The sequence below is a fragment of the Polyodon spathula genome, chromosome 8 (assembly GCF_017654505.1).
Source record: "Polyodon spathula isolate WHYD16114869_AA chromosome 8, ASM1765450v1, whole genome shotgun sequence".
NCBI classification, from domain to species: domain Eukaryota; kingdom Metazoa; phylum Chordata; class Actinopteri; order Acipenseriformes; family Polyodontidae; genus Polyodon; species Polyodon spathula.
The window spans coordinates 4399065-4412637 of NC_054541.1; the positions used below are offsets into that span (position 1 = coordinate 4399065).

General features: G+C 38.2%; 1 long non-coding RNA gene, 6 other non-coding genes and 1 pseudogene across 11 annotated transcripts; all 8 read right to left on the reverse strand.

Annotated features, from left to right (window-relative positions):
• Positions 1–3812: 3812 nt before the first annotated feature.
• On the reverse strand, positions 3813–7682 carry LOC121319216. 5 transcript variants are annotated; one of them, XR_005950683.1, is made up of 7 exons: positions 7631–7682; positions 6927–7004; positions 6515–6589; positions 5683–6173; positions 4784–4858; positions 4510–4602; positions 3813–3988 (listed from the first exon to the last, which is right to left on the reverse strand). It is a non-coding gene; the product is annotated as an uncharacterized LOC121319216 (long non-coding RNA). The 5 variants fall into 5 exon arrangements; XR_005950682.1 differs by having other exon boundaries at positions 7539–7672; XR_005950681.1 differs by having other exon boundaries at positions 5683–5757; positions 6099–6173; positions 6927–7665.
• LOC121320314 lies at positions 4338–4429 on the reverse strand. Its single transcript, XR_005950816.1, has one exon. It is a non-coding gene; the product is annotated as a small nucleolar SNORD12/SNORD106 (small nucleolar RNA).
• On the reverse strand, positions 4924–5015 carry LOC121320315. The gene has a single exon (XR_005950817.1). It is a non-coding gene; the product is annotated as a small nucleolar SNORD12/SNORD106 (small nucleolar RNA).
• Positions 5145–5226, reverse strand: LOC121320319 (annotated as a pseudogene).
• On the reverse strand, positions 5407–5498 carry LOC121320318. Its single transcript, XR_005950820.1, has one exon. It is a non-coding gene; the product is annotated as a small nucleolar SNORD12/SNORD106 (small nucleolar RNA).
• On the reverse strand, positions 5823–5914 carry LOC121320316. Its single transcript, XR_005950818.1, has one exon. It is a non-coding gene; the product is annotated as a small nucleolar SNORD12/SNORD106 (small nucleolar RNA).
• Positions 6239–6330, reverse strand: LOC121320317. The gene has a single exon (XR_005950819.1). It is a non-coding gene; the product is annotated as a small nucleolar SNORD12/SNORD106 (small nucleolar RNA).
• LOC121320313 lies at positions 6655–6746 on the reverse strand. Its single transcript, XR_005950815.1, has one exon. It is a non-coding gene; the product is annotated as a small nucleolar SNORD12/SNORD106 (small nucleolar RNA).
• Positions 7683–13573: the final 5891 nt, after the last annotated feature.

Below are 13573 nucleotides of genomic sequence, written 5' to 3' on the forward strand. Positions count from 1 at the left end.
AGATTGTACATAACAGCTACTTAATATTTTCTATGAAGTATACAGTATTACTATGGTTATTGACTAAGAGTATATCATATTATTTAAATCAATACATGTTCGTTTAAATCATCCAATTCACGTCTAACAAATCAGCACGTTCCCAACAGGATTTGAACACTACAACAGGCCTTACACAGATCTGCTAATAAAACTTTCTACTAGTTGTATATTCTTTAAAACACATTACAGTCTTTACAATATTTGTTGCAGTTTCACAAATGTTCAATTTGCTTCCCAAAGATCAGCCTGCTTTCAGTAACTGTGACAGTCTTGGGTCAGTTTCTGCTTACAGTTGTGGATGGCAGTCTTTAAAAGCCTGATACCTGTAAAAACTGAAATCTTGTTAGCTGGCCTCCCATCTCTACATTCTCATTCCCATCGTCAGTGGGCAAACACATTTTAACTGAATCTGGGTCCATCAAAGAACCGCACACCCCTGCAAACAAGGTCTTCCATGCAAAAGGATCTAATGACTTATAGCATAAAAGGGACATGCCTGAATCATCTGTGATACCAAACATCTCCCTATATTATCACAGCTCCAGGAAAGGGTTTGAAAGCGACACGGTGAAGGTGTGACAGTGGGCTTGTATTATCACAGCTCCAGTAATATTGTGAGTAACACTACATAAAACTAACTCAGAACAATTGCAATACTCCTGACTTCAGTTAAGTTGTTGCTTGCCAGTTTTATTTCTTTGCCTTTGCTTCAAAATTCAAATAACATGAGTTAAAGCTCAGCGAATAGGGCCTGATATTTCATCCACCGGCATAAAAAGGGTGAGTATTCCTAAGCTTCCCAGCCAACATTCTTGTGTGCATTCATGTGCATACATCGCCCCCTACAGTTTGCATTCCTACTGTACAGGTGTGGGATTGTTTTTCATTCTATTTAAAGGGGCACTATTTAGATACTGTACAGCAATATACAACCTTCAACCCTTTGATTTCCAAATAGGTGTAAGTTTTATTATCCTATCAAACAATAAAACTGCTAATTGCAGAGCTGTAAAGATAAATCTAGCATATTGAGTTCTGGCAGGGTAAACAAAAATGAAGTCTGCGTAACTAAAGGTTACTGGCCTTGGTTATTAACCCATTTTTAAGTAGGTTTGCTAGTTAGCTGGTTTGTGTCCTAATCACTTACTGCGGTTTCTAGCAAAGCAGTCAATAACACGCAAGAACATTACTGAATACTTAAGTAACACAAGAATTGAATTGTACCTTGTGTAATTGGTCAGCCAGATACAGACATCACCTTTTTATGCTTAATGTTCTTAAAAAGCATTTCTTTTTTGTCGTTTTGCAGTGTCAGAGAGCTACGTTACAAAGGAGTATTATTATTATTATTATTAATAATAACAAGCTAGCTGTAAAGCTATGAAACAACAAAGTATCCCTTTTACTGTACACATATTTTCTACTCCTAATCATGTAAGTTATGCAAGTCACATTAGTAATTCAATCCAGATCAAGGCATACCAACAGTGTCAGAAACCACTAGACATTTCAGACAAACAGTGCGCAACATTCCTCAACAGCTTTCAAAACAAAACTGTGTAGATTTGTCTGGCACGGCCCACTCCGTTGCCATGCTTGGAGCGGTTTTCAGTTCCAATTCGAGGCAGATGTGCACTCCAGTAAGTTTTCATTAATATATTTATTGTTTCATGAAAATGTTTAGGGTGTCGCGTTAAATAATTCATCAATATTAGACTACCGGCCCTTAAACAGATCACGGAATCAAAATTGATTTAATTAGGAGTTTTTGCCACTGATCAACACAAAAAAGTCCATAATGTCAAAGTGAAAAATAAAATGAACAAATTGTTCTAAATTAATTACAAATATAAAACAGAAAATAATTGATTGCATAAGTATTCAGCCCCTTGAGTCAATATTTGGTAGAGACTGGGCCTGGGCCACTCCAGGACATTGACCTTTTTGTTTTTAAGCCACTCCTGTGGTTTTGGCTGTATGTTTGGGGTTATTGTCTTGCTGTAAGATGAATCTTCACTCAAGTCCCAGGTCTCTTGTAGACTTCAGCAGATTTTCCTCCAGGATTTCTCTGTACTTTGCTGCATCCATTTTGCCCTCTATCTTCATGAGCTTTCCAGGCCCTGACGCAAAGAAGCATCCCCATAGCATGATGCTGCCACCACTATGCTTTCTGATAGGGATGGTGTTTTCAAAATGATGTGCGGTGTTAGCTTTGCGCCAAACATATCGCTTAGCGCTGGGGCCAAAAAGCTCTATTTTGTTCTCATCAGACCATAGAATCTTCTTCCACTTGGTCTCAGTCTCCCACATGCCTTCTGGGAAACTAGACGAGATTTGATGTGTTTTTTTCAGCAATGGCTTTCTTTTTGCCACTCTCCCATAAAGGCCAGTTTTGTGAAGCACCCAGGCTATTGTTGCCGTACGCAGTGTCTCCCAGCTCAGCCGTGAAAGACTATAACTCCTTTAGAGTTGCCATAGGTCTCTTGGTGGCCTCCCTGACTAGTGCCCTTCTCACCCAGATACTCAGTTTTTGAGGATGGCCTGTTCTAGACAGATTCAGTTGTGCCATATTCTCTCAATTTCTTAATAATGGACTTTGCTGTGCTCTAGGTGATATTCAATGCCTTGGAAATGTTCTTATATCCTACCCAATTGGTGCTTTTGAAGAACCTTATTTCGGATTTGCTTTGAATGTTCCTTCGTCTTCATGATGTAGTTTTTGTTAATAAATATACTAACCAACTGTGGGACCTCCCAGAGACAGGTGTATTTAACCTGAAATCATGCAAAACACCTTAATTGCATGCAGGTGGACTCCATTCAACTAATTATGTGACTTCTAAAGACAATTGGTTGCACCAGAGCTTATTTAGGTGTGTCATAGCAAAGGGGGTGAATACTTATGCAATCAATTTTTCTGTCTTACATTTGTAATTTAGAACAATTTGTAGATTTTATTTTTCACTTTGAGATTAGGGACTTCTTTTGTGTTGATCAGTGGCAAAAACTCCTAATTAAATCCATTTTGATTCCATGTTATAACACAATAACATGAGGAAAAGTCCGGGGGGGGGGGGATACTTGAGAGCCACTGTAGTTAAAGAAAGCAGAGTTCAACAAAGGTGTCGCACCTACTGTAGTGTAGCGGCTTTCCCTCCAATGCAATTACCCCATACACATGAACACCATGAATAGGCCAGCAAATCAACTGAAAGGCAGGGGCTTAAAGTGCCTGGGCCAATTAAACTATTTTGCTGTGATGCCAAAAATCAGGCAGCTTTTGACATACAGCTAAAAACTAGCAGAAAGTCCAACCACTGCAAATGGAAGGGTTTTGTGTAGAATAGATCTGAAACACTTCCACTGCACAAATGAAATGTAACAGTCTTAAAACGCTTAGGAATTTCTGAAGGGGGGAAAGAAAGGAAAAGAGAAAATAAAAGCAGGGAAACACACTTTACTCCTAACAAACTAGGACCCAAACCCTCTGTGCATTATAAAAGTAGTGTATACTTGTTATATCTTCCCTGTCCAGTTGTAGAATGCTACCATATAATACACTACTGAAGTTCTAAATTTAGCTTAGAACAGAAGCACTTTTTTTGGAATACCCTACCAGGTGAAGCAATAGGATCCAATACTGAGCACATTCTGTGCTTTTAAATTAGGGGAAAATTGAGTGCTAACAAGGGAAGAGCCTCGATGGGAAGAATGGCCTTTCTTGTTCTAAAACTTGTTATTGCAGTATCAAAAAAAACTGAACATAATGCCAAGGTAAACTTCTTTTATTGTATAATATTGGTAGCAACATCCAACCCAAAACAATGACAACAGCCAGGTTGGGATTACAACTTAAAGATCCATCGATAAAGCATAAGGCAGGCAGCTTGACACATTTTTTGAAGACTGTCTGCACTTCAGTTTTCATATCTGCCCCAGCATTCCCCTGAAACAAGGAAAAGCAGTCAAAAAAAAAAGTGAAACCCTCTTGTCATTTATCACTTTGAAAAACATGCATTTGGGGGGGGGGGGGGAGTTACCACACAATTACCAACAATATAGTGACCTACAACTGGAACAAACTAAAATTATACAACAGTTTTAAACAGACGTGACAACCTGTACAAGCAACTACTTGCTGCAAAACTTGTACCGAGACTTAGGTATAGTACTTTGTTTAAAAATATTTACAGTAACCCCAGTGACAGGGAAGCTCCAGTTAATGATCTGAAGTAAATGATGTTTCAGTAGTGATCACAGTATGCACAAGTATTACACAAAAGGTTTTAAATGCTTCTGGTGCATCAGACAAAGTTTGGCTAAAGTACCGAGCAGTCAACATTGTCGATCTGTTGGGGAAAAAAGTTCAGTCATCATTGACACCAGAATCAAATCTTAAACAAAAACTACAAGGTATATTCCATTTGGACACAATCAGAAACATTACCCAGTTTCAGATGTACTCACGTCATGAATACTTTATCCAACTTTTGAACAAAGTCAGCCATGGTCTAATCTGCCTTTACCATTGGATCTCAGATTACACCAGCAATAAGCACCCTACAAGAATAATAAAACCTGTTAGGAACCATGCAACACAATTGTGGCTACACAGCTTTGACCCCCAGAGCTATTAGAGGATTTAATAAATCATTTGTGGCATATATAACAGATACCATTCAATTGGACTAAAGCTTGTTTGCCTTGCAGCTCTTGGGAACCTAGTTTCAAATATACTTACAGTTAGGACTTCTGCTGCATTCTGCCACGGCCTGCAGTTCTGTTCTGCATTACAATTGCACAAAGAATCAGCCCCCTGCAAGAAGCAATACTATTAGTTAAAACTACACAAACACACAAAAACACACAAGCTTGAGCGTTTCTGGTGCATCAGACAAAGTTTGGCTAAAGTACCGAGCAGTCAACATTGTCGATCTGTTGGGGAAAAAAGTTCAGTCATCATTGACACCAGAAACAAAGCTAGTCATTGTGCAAAGGTTCTCAGTAAAGAATTAAATTGTGGCTACACAGCTTTGACCCCCAGAAACATTACCCAGTTTCAAATATACTTACAGTTAGGACTTCTGCTTTCAGATGTACTTTCTGGTGCATCAGACAAAGTTTGGCTATACCGAAGTCACTTGTCGATCTGTTGGGGAAAAAAGTTCAATCATTGACACCAGAAACAAAGCTAGTCATTGAACAAAAGTCAGCCATGGTCTAATCTGCCTTTACCATTGGATCTCAGATTACACCAGCAATAAGCACCCTACAAGAATAATAAAACCTGTTAGGAACCATGCAACACACCGCAGTGTGAAACATCTTCAGATATACACAGTGTTTCGGATACTGTTGATTGTTTCTGGTGCATCAGACAAAGTTTGGCTAAAGTACCGAACAGTCAACACTGTCGATCTGTTGGGGAAAAAAGTTCAGTCATCATTGACACCAGAAACAAAGCTAGTCATTGTGCAAAGGTTCTCAGTAAAGAATTAAATTGTGGCTACACAGCTTTGACCCCCAGAGCTATTATAGGATTTAATAAATCATTTGTGGCATATATAACAGATACCATTCAATTGGACTAAAGCTTGTTTGCCTTGCAGCTCTTGGGAACCTAGTTTCAAATATACTTACAGTTAGGACTTCTGCTGCATTCTGCCACGGCCTGCAGTTCTGTTCTGCATTACAATTGCACAAAGAATCAGCCCCCTGCAAGAAGCAATACTATTAGTTAAAACTACACAAACACACAAAAACACACAAGCTTGAGCGTTTCTGGTGCATCAGACAAAGTTTGGCTAAAGTACCGAGCAGTCAACATTGTCGATCTGTTGGGGAAAAAAGTTCAGTCATCATTGACACCAGAAACAAAGCTAGTCATTGTGCAAAGGTTCTCAGTAAAGAATTAAATTGTGGCTACACAGCTTTGACCCCCAGAGCTATTATAGGATTTAATAAATCATTTGTGGCATATATAACAGATACCATTCAATTGGACTAAAGCTTGTTTGCCTTGCAGCTCTTGGGAACCTAGTTTCAAATATACTTACAGTTAGGACTTCTGCTGCATTCTGCCACGGCCTGCAGTTCTGTTCTGCATTACAATTGCACAAAGAATCAGCCCCCTGCAAGAAGCAATACTATTAGTTAAAACTACACAAACACACAAAAACACACAAGCTTGAGCGTTTCTGGTGCATCAGACAAAGTTTGGCTAAAGTACCGAGCAGTCAACATTGTCGATCTGTTGGGGAAAAAAGTTCAGTCATCATTGACACCAGAAACAAAGCTAGTCATTGTGCAAAGGTTCTCAGTAAAGAATTAAATTGTGGCTACACAGCTTTGACCCCCAGAGCTATTATAGGATTTAATAAATCATTTGTGGCATATATAACAGATACCATTCAATTGGACTAAAGCTTGTTTGCCTTGCAGCTCTTGGGAACCTAGTTTCAAATATACTTACAGTTAGGACTTCTGCTGCATTCTGCCACGGCCTGCAGTTCTGTTCTGCATTACAATTGCACAAAGAATCAGCCCCCTGCAAGAAGCAATACTATTAGTTAAAACTACACAAACACACAAAAACACACAAGCTTGAGCGTTTCTGGTGCATCAGACAAAGTTTGGCTAAAGTACCGAGCAGTCAACATTGTCGATCTGTTGGGGAAAAAAGTTCAGTCATCATTGACACCAGAAACACAGCTGGTCATTGTGCAAAAGTTCTCAGTAAAGATTTAAATTGTTGCCAAGGCTAATAAAGGATTTAACAAATCATTCTGGTGGCACTTACACATGACCATATAAAATCCCATTCAATTGTAGTAAAGTTTGGTTTGCCTTGGGGCTCTTAGGAACCTAGTTTCAAATATACTTACATAGTTAGGCCTTATTCTGAATTTTGCCACAGCCTGGAGTTCTGTTCTGCATCATGATTTCATACACAATCACCCCTCCTGCAAGAAACAATAATAGTTAAACCGCAAACAATTTTGATTGTTTCTGGCGCATCTGTCAAAGTTTGGCTAAAGACAGTACCGAACCCACAAATGTTGACTATCTGTCAGGCGAAACAGTTCAGTCATCACTGACACCAGCAACATGGATAAGTATGCCACGTGCTTACAGATATTGCGTTTAAAATACAATTACAATGGCACTAATCTAACCACATTGCCTTAAGAACATAGGAAGCAACAACGACAAAGTAAATGACTTCGTATCAGAGCATTGTAACCTGCCACGTGTGCCAGCACCAGGGCCCATACTACTAGTCTAACAAACGAGTGCAAATATTTACATTGTACTTTTAATAAAGTATATTTAATATACGCTCAGTCATACAAAAAGCAAAAATAGATATAAATAAAATGCAAAAAGATAATATTCCCAAAGTTCCCCTCATAGTTACTTAATGCATTCCATCAGTAAGTATAACCTTATCGATGAAATCAACAATTACTTGATTATGCTCTGGCAAACGCACGTACCAAACTATATTAAACGTTGCTATTAGTTTACGAAACTTGTTAATAAGAAGATTACAAAGGATGCTACTTCTGCGAACCAAGCACACTCCTACCCCAGCTACAGCAAAAATCAAATGGAGACCGAACGCCTCTACAGTCTCCAGAAATACATGTCACTTAACTACTGCGCAAGTGCAACAAACAATTGAGTTGCGCTCTGGGAGTTGTAGTTTTCTTTCTTTCTCTGCATCAAACGCAACAACTTGGTTAAATATTCATGTTATCATAATGGGTGAAAACAGTTAGGGAAATGTATAATGATATCAAAGAACAGCATGTTGAGCAAGATATAAAAATGAAACACTATGGGTATCACACACGTTTTATCACACATATCAAAGCAATGAGTATTTTAGTCAAATGCTGGTGCCCTGCCACTGCATCAGTCCTAAACACAAGTGATGTAAGTTTGGTGGTTTTTAGCTGGCCGTATCGTTTCAGGAGCTGATTAAACTGCTCCAAAAAACAGGTCCGTTAAAAATCCCTTTATTGCAAAGTTCTAGTAAAGTCGACTATGCTAAAGTATTTGTTGCAAACATTCTAATGGATTTATTTACTCCTGGTAGCACAGTAAAATGGCAGTAAATATTTGTTTCAATTCCAATTTTTTTCATACACATTTTTTAAAAATATTTTATTCAAAACTTGAATGCTCAAACTGAAGACTTCTAACGAAATGTCAGCAAAAACTAAAGAGAAAAAATTGAAATATGTTGATTGCATAAGTATTCAGACCCGTCAACTCAATATTTGGTGGAAGCACCTTTGGCAGCAATTACAGCCTCAAGTCTTTTTGAGTAAGTCTCTACCAACTTTACACACCGGCTTGGTGCAATTTGTGTCCATTCTTCTTGGCAGATTTCCTCAAGCTATCTCAAGTTGCTTGAGTATCGCTTATGGACAGCAGTTTTCAAGTCTTTCCACAGATTCTAAATAGGATTCAAGTCAGGACTTTGACTGGGCAACTCAAGGACATTCACTTTCTTATTCTTAAGCTACTCCAGTGTAGCTTTGGCCTTGTGCTTTGGATCATTGCCTGCTGAAAGGTGAATTTTTGCCCCAGTTTTAAGTCTTTAGCAAACAGAAACAGGTTTTCCTCTAGTATTTGCCTTTACTTTGCTCCATCTATTTCCTTCAATCCTAACAAGCTTTCCAGTCCCTGCTGAGGAGAAGCATCCCCATAGCATGATGCTGCCTCCAACATGCTTGACTGTAGGGATGGTGTTGACTGGGAGATGTGCTGTGTTGGGTCTGCGCCAAACGTAAAGCTTGGCATTTAGACCTAAAAATTCCAATTTGGTCTCGTCTGACCACAACACGTTTTGCCACATTTTTGCAGGATCACTCAGGTGCTTTGTTGCAAACTCCATGCGGGCTTTGAGATGGCTTATTTTTAGTAATGGCTTCCTTCTTGCTACCCTGCCATACAGGCTACTTTTTTGAAGTGTTCTGGATATTGTTGACTGATGTACATTTTCTCCCATCTCAGCCATTGAACTCTGTAGCTCTTTCAAAGTTGCCCTTGGACTCACAGTGGCATCCCTCACCAGTTTCCTCCTTGCCCGGCTTCTCAGTTTCGAGGGATGGCCTGATCTAGGCAGTGTCTGGGTGGTACAATGCACCTTCCATTTCTTGATGATTGAGTAGATTGTGCTCACAGAGATATTCAGAGACTTCAATATTTTTTTTGTACCTTTCTCCTGATCTGTGCTTTTCAATGACTTTATCCCTGACTTGCTTTGAATACTTTTGCAAGATATATATATATATATATATATATATATATATATATATATATATATATATATAATATATATATATATCACTTTCCTATGTGTATAGTAATTACTACATCACACGACTTCTGTACAAAATACATTATTATGTACAGTATTACTACCTAGTACCTCAACTACAAATACGGGTCCTTATCCTGTTAAAAATCATGTCAACCTTGAAATAATATAAATAAGATAAGAGTACACTTTCCTATGTGTATAGATTAACGTTATCGCACTATTATTATTTACGGAATTTTAATTCTGAACAAAACAGTGATGCAAAAATAAAATGATCATATTACAGCCTATCCTAATGTTGTAATCGAAACCAACACCACCCAATTACAATACCGCGCACTGATGTATTAATTACCGTCTGTGTAGGTAAATACACAGCCTATAATGTGTTTTATTCTTGGAACACTGGGTTCCATTATATCCCGTGTACAAACATAGTAGTGTTAAATAATAGTGTTAAACAAGACAATATAACAATCTGTTGCGTTAAAAAAAAAAAAAAAAAAATGTTTTGTAGCCACTGTACTGATGCTTTACAGTGTTAGCTTTCTCATTGGCTGGTGAAACCCTAACCTTTAATTTTATAATTCTTATAATCCAAGTGTGCATGTATACTGGAAAAAGACGCTATCACCAACCTAAACGCGCATTGCAAACAATATTACACCAGCGAAACACAGCATGTTTTTAAAATGATAGTGTTCACAGATTTCTATTTATTTGTGGTTGACTGCGGCACTGTTTGCTATGCATGATACAGTGGCTCACCGAGGTGGGGCTGAGCAGGCTATTTTTTTATCGTGGAAAACTGTAAAAATGTTTTTGCAGGCATTTGATTGTTGTGACTGTAACTTGATTGAGAAAGTAGGCGCCTAACTCATAAAGCACAGGGGAGGCAATACCGGGATACATTGGTTTGATCCAAGACCGCACTGCACTGTTTACAGCTCAAGTTGGCAGTTTTGGTTTGGAGACTACAAAACAAATATGTATTAAATAATATTGGGTAGGAATTTAGTCTAATTTGTTTTTATTATGTGTTAATTCAGTTATGTTCATTAAAATGACGAGAGAGTTTTTTGTTTTTTTTTGGTTGGTTTTGTTTTTGTGCCGGTGTGTTTTTTTTTATTTTTATTTTTTAAAAGGAAGGTGGTTTGTGTTGCTGAGGGGCCATGAACGCATTTAAGTTTAGCACCAACTCTAAATAAAACATTGTTACTGTTATTAGCACTAGTAATTAACTGAAGCAGCGGTATTTCGAAATAACAAAATCGTGGTTTTAGTGAAGTACGTTAGAATGGTTTTATTATTAAAAACGTGTCGTTCTTTATTAAAATTTATTTTCAGATTTCATATTAAGCTTTTCGTGCTCATTCAGTCAAACCAAGTCGGAATTTGCTTGTACCATTTAGGACGTGTTTTAAGTCAATTATTATTATTATTATTATTATTATTATTATTATTATTATTATTATATTATTATTATTATTTAACACAAACGTCACTAAACCTGACTAAGGTTACGTTTCAGACAGACTGAAGATGATACCGCATTTACATTATGTAGTTTGCGTTGTTTTGTTTCAATCAGTGAACCCAGACCAGGTTGTTCGAGTCCAATAAGCCAGCTCTATTTTATTTAGTTCCACCTGTTATATTTAAAAGACAAACACATAAATACACAGGTACACGGCAGGGTTAGTACAATCGTGTCGTTATGCTGTCTGAGAGCAGACAGCAATTCCGTTCTAAATGTTTCACTATGGTTGCCTGGCTGCATGAACAAAAAAGAAAACGTACACAACCAGAGAACGAGTGAAACGAGGTGGGAGACGTGACTATCCTGGTCAATAAACGTTCCTGGAGTGCTGGGACAAGCTGCTGGACAGGACCAGGCTGGTCAACTGTCACGTGCATTTCTGGGTAACTTTAACCCTCAGGCAGTGGTCCTTCAATCATGTTCAGTTTTACAGGTAACTGTGATCCCTGGTTGAATGTTGATACCTTCTTCCATAGTTTAGAGTTCTGTGTGCTCTGCTTCGTCAGAAACCAGACCTTGTTGGCTGTCCACTTTGTATATATTGTAATTTTAGCTGCAGCAACAGAAGCTTCCTCCATCATTACCGCTCTGAAGTGTATCAATCTGGCATTGGCTCAAGTATCGTATAGTTGAAGTTTGCAAAACTGCGTACCGGTTATTTTTGCCTAGTTACTGTGTCCAAAAATCTAATGTGTTCCATGAGCAAACTAAAAGAATTGACAACTAAATATAACTATAACTAATATAACTATTGTCATAATACTGTATAATGCCCCATTTGAAACTCTGCTGCACGTCTCAAGGCTTATAGTTAATGCTCCATAAATGCTGTGCACTTCCATTTGCTGTGTGCAGTTTTGAAGAAGCACATGTTTAAACAAACATGTATTTTCTTTTCAAACATACCGATGAAGGAGATGAACCGCAGACACATTGTGACAATCGCCAGCAGTCTGGGACTCGTGAGCACTGGTTGTGTGGAGGTTTGTGGAAACCTTTGGTTTACTCAGTGAACAGATTAATGTGCATGTTGGTTCATATATGCCCTGGGCTGTTTCAATGTGTGTATTCTTTTGCATCTACTGGTAGAACTGATAGTTTGGCACTAGCACCATGGCAACTGACCTCACGTTGACCTCTCTAGTGCTCTTCCAGGTTATATACCTATAGGGCACATGAGTTCTTCTAGAAGAGGTGGAGGAGTGACAAAGCAGAAGAGGCCAAATAATACATTGACTGTCTGGAGCTTTTGGGGATCAGAGATCTTAACTCTTTCATCACTAAGTTACTTTACAGAAAGCCTACCCTCAGATAATTAATGCAATAGACTTAGTTTCTTATTCTGCAAATAAATACAAATTATACTGAATATACAGATCTTAAAATACTCAACCAGATTCAAGACAAAGGGTAGATGGCACATGTTTACAGAGTGGTTGGTGTATGGGGTGGGCTACCATGCCATGTTGTTGGTGCTTCTGGATGAGGTCCTGAGATAAATCAGCTTCTAGGAACCAGATGATCATTAATTGGCCAAATGGCCTCCTCTCCATTGAAATTTGTCTTTTGCTCTTATAAGTATTTTAAATTAGTTTACTGGTCTGCTGTTTTGGGTGGAGTTATTCTTCAAAGATCTGTGTACAGGTCTGCAGTGCTGAAATACTTACTTCTGACGAATGGACATAAAGAACCAAAACATTTTCAATACAATAAAAGGGTAAATAAAGCTAACAAGAGTAAAGAAATGCATTTTAAAGCATTGGTTACGACTCGTTCAAGAGGGAATGGGAGAAGTATGAAGAGGCCCTAGAGCTTGAATTGAATAGGTCTCACTGTCAATTTATTTTAATTGTGAAATCAATGTGCATGGAAAAATTGGGCAGTGTCTTCTGCAAATCTTAACAGGACAAAAGTCTAGGAATGGAAACAAGACAGAATCAGAATAATACATTGTACTAATAGCTCTAGGATTATTGTGCCAGAAAGTTTGCAGTGATGGAGTTTCACGAGTCACTGAGCCACGCGCTGAGGGCACACGACAGTGTGAAAAACACCTTGGTGTGTCCATACATAGTGGACAGTGGCATGTTTGCTGGGTACAAAATCAGATGGGTATCATGAAAGTTTTTAAAATTGTGCTCACCCCTCATACTTCAGGCCCACGAAGCCTGGCTTTGCTCTTTTTAATGCCAAATTGAGTCTGCTGTCATTTTTATCTGCAAACCAATTTGCAACCAGCTGTTACACACAAGTCATTAGTCTCTAACTTACATCTACAAATAATTGTGATATAAATCTATATATAGCTGGTTTCATAGACCCTTACGTAATAGTCCTCAATTAGTGCTCATTAGGGGCTATGAAACCAGGTTCCTTAAGTTTGGTTTCCAAAAAAACAAGATTGCTGGTCTGCAAGGGTTTAAAGCTCACATTTGAGCCCACTTGAAAGAATAATATTTTTATAAGGTTTGATTAACGCATCAAATGTATAAAATGTGCTTGTATTGTATGTTGGAACACACGATCGATACAAGGCATTCTAAGACTGTTATACCAGTCTTAATTTGCTCTTTTATGAACTGGAGCTCTCCAACCAGCCTCTGAAACCGGATTATTGCGTACAGCAAGCGATGAAAGCCATGTTTATTAATCAGCCA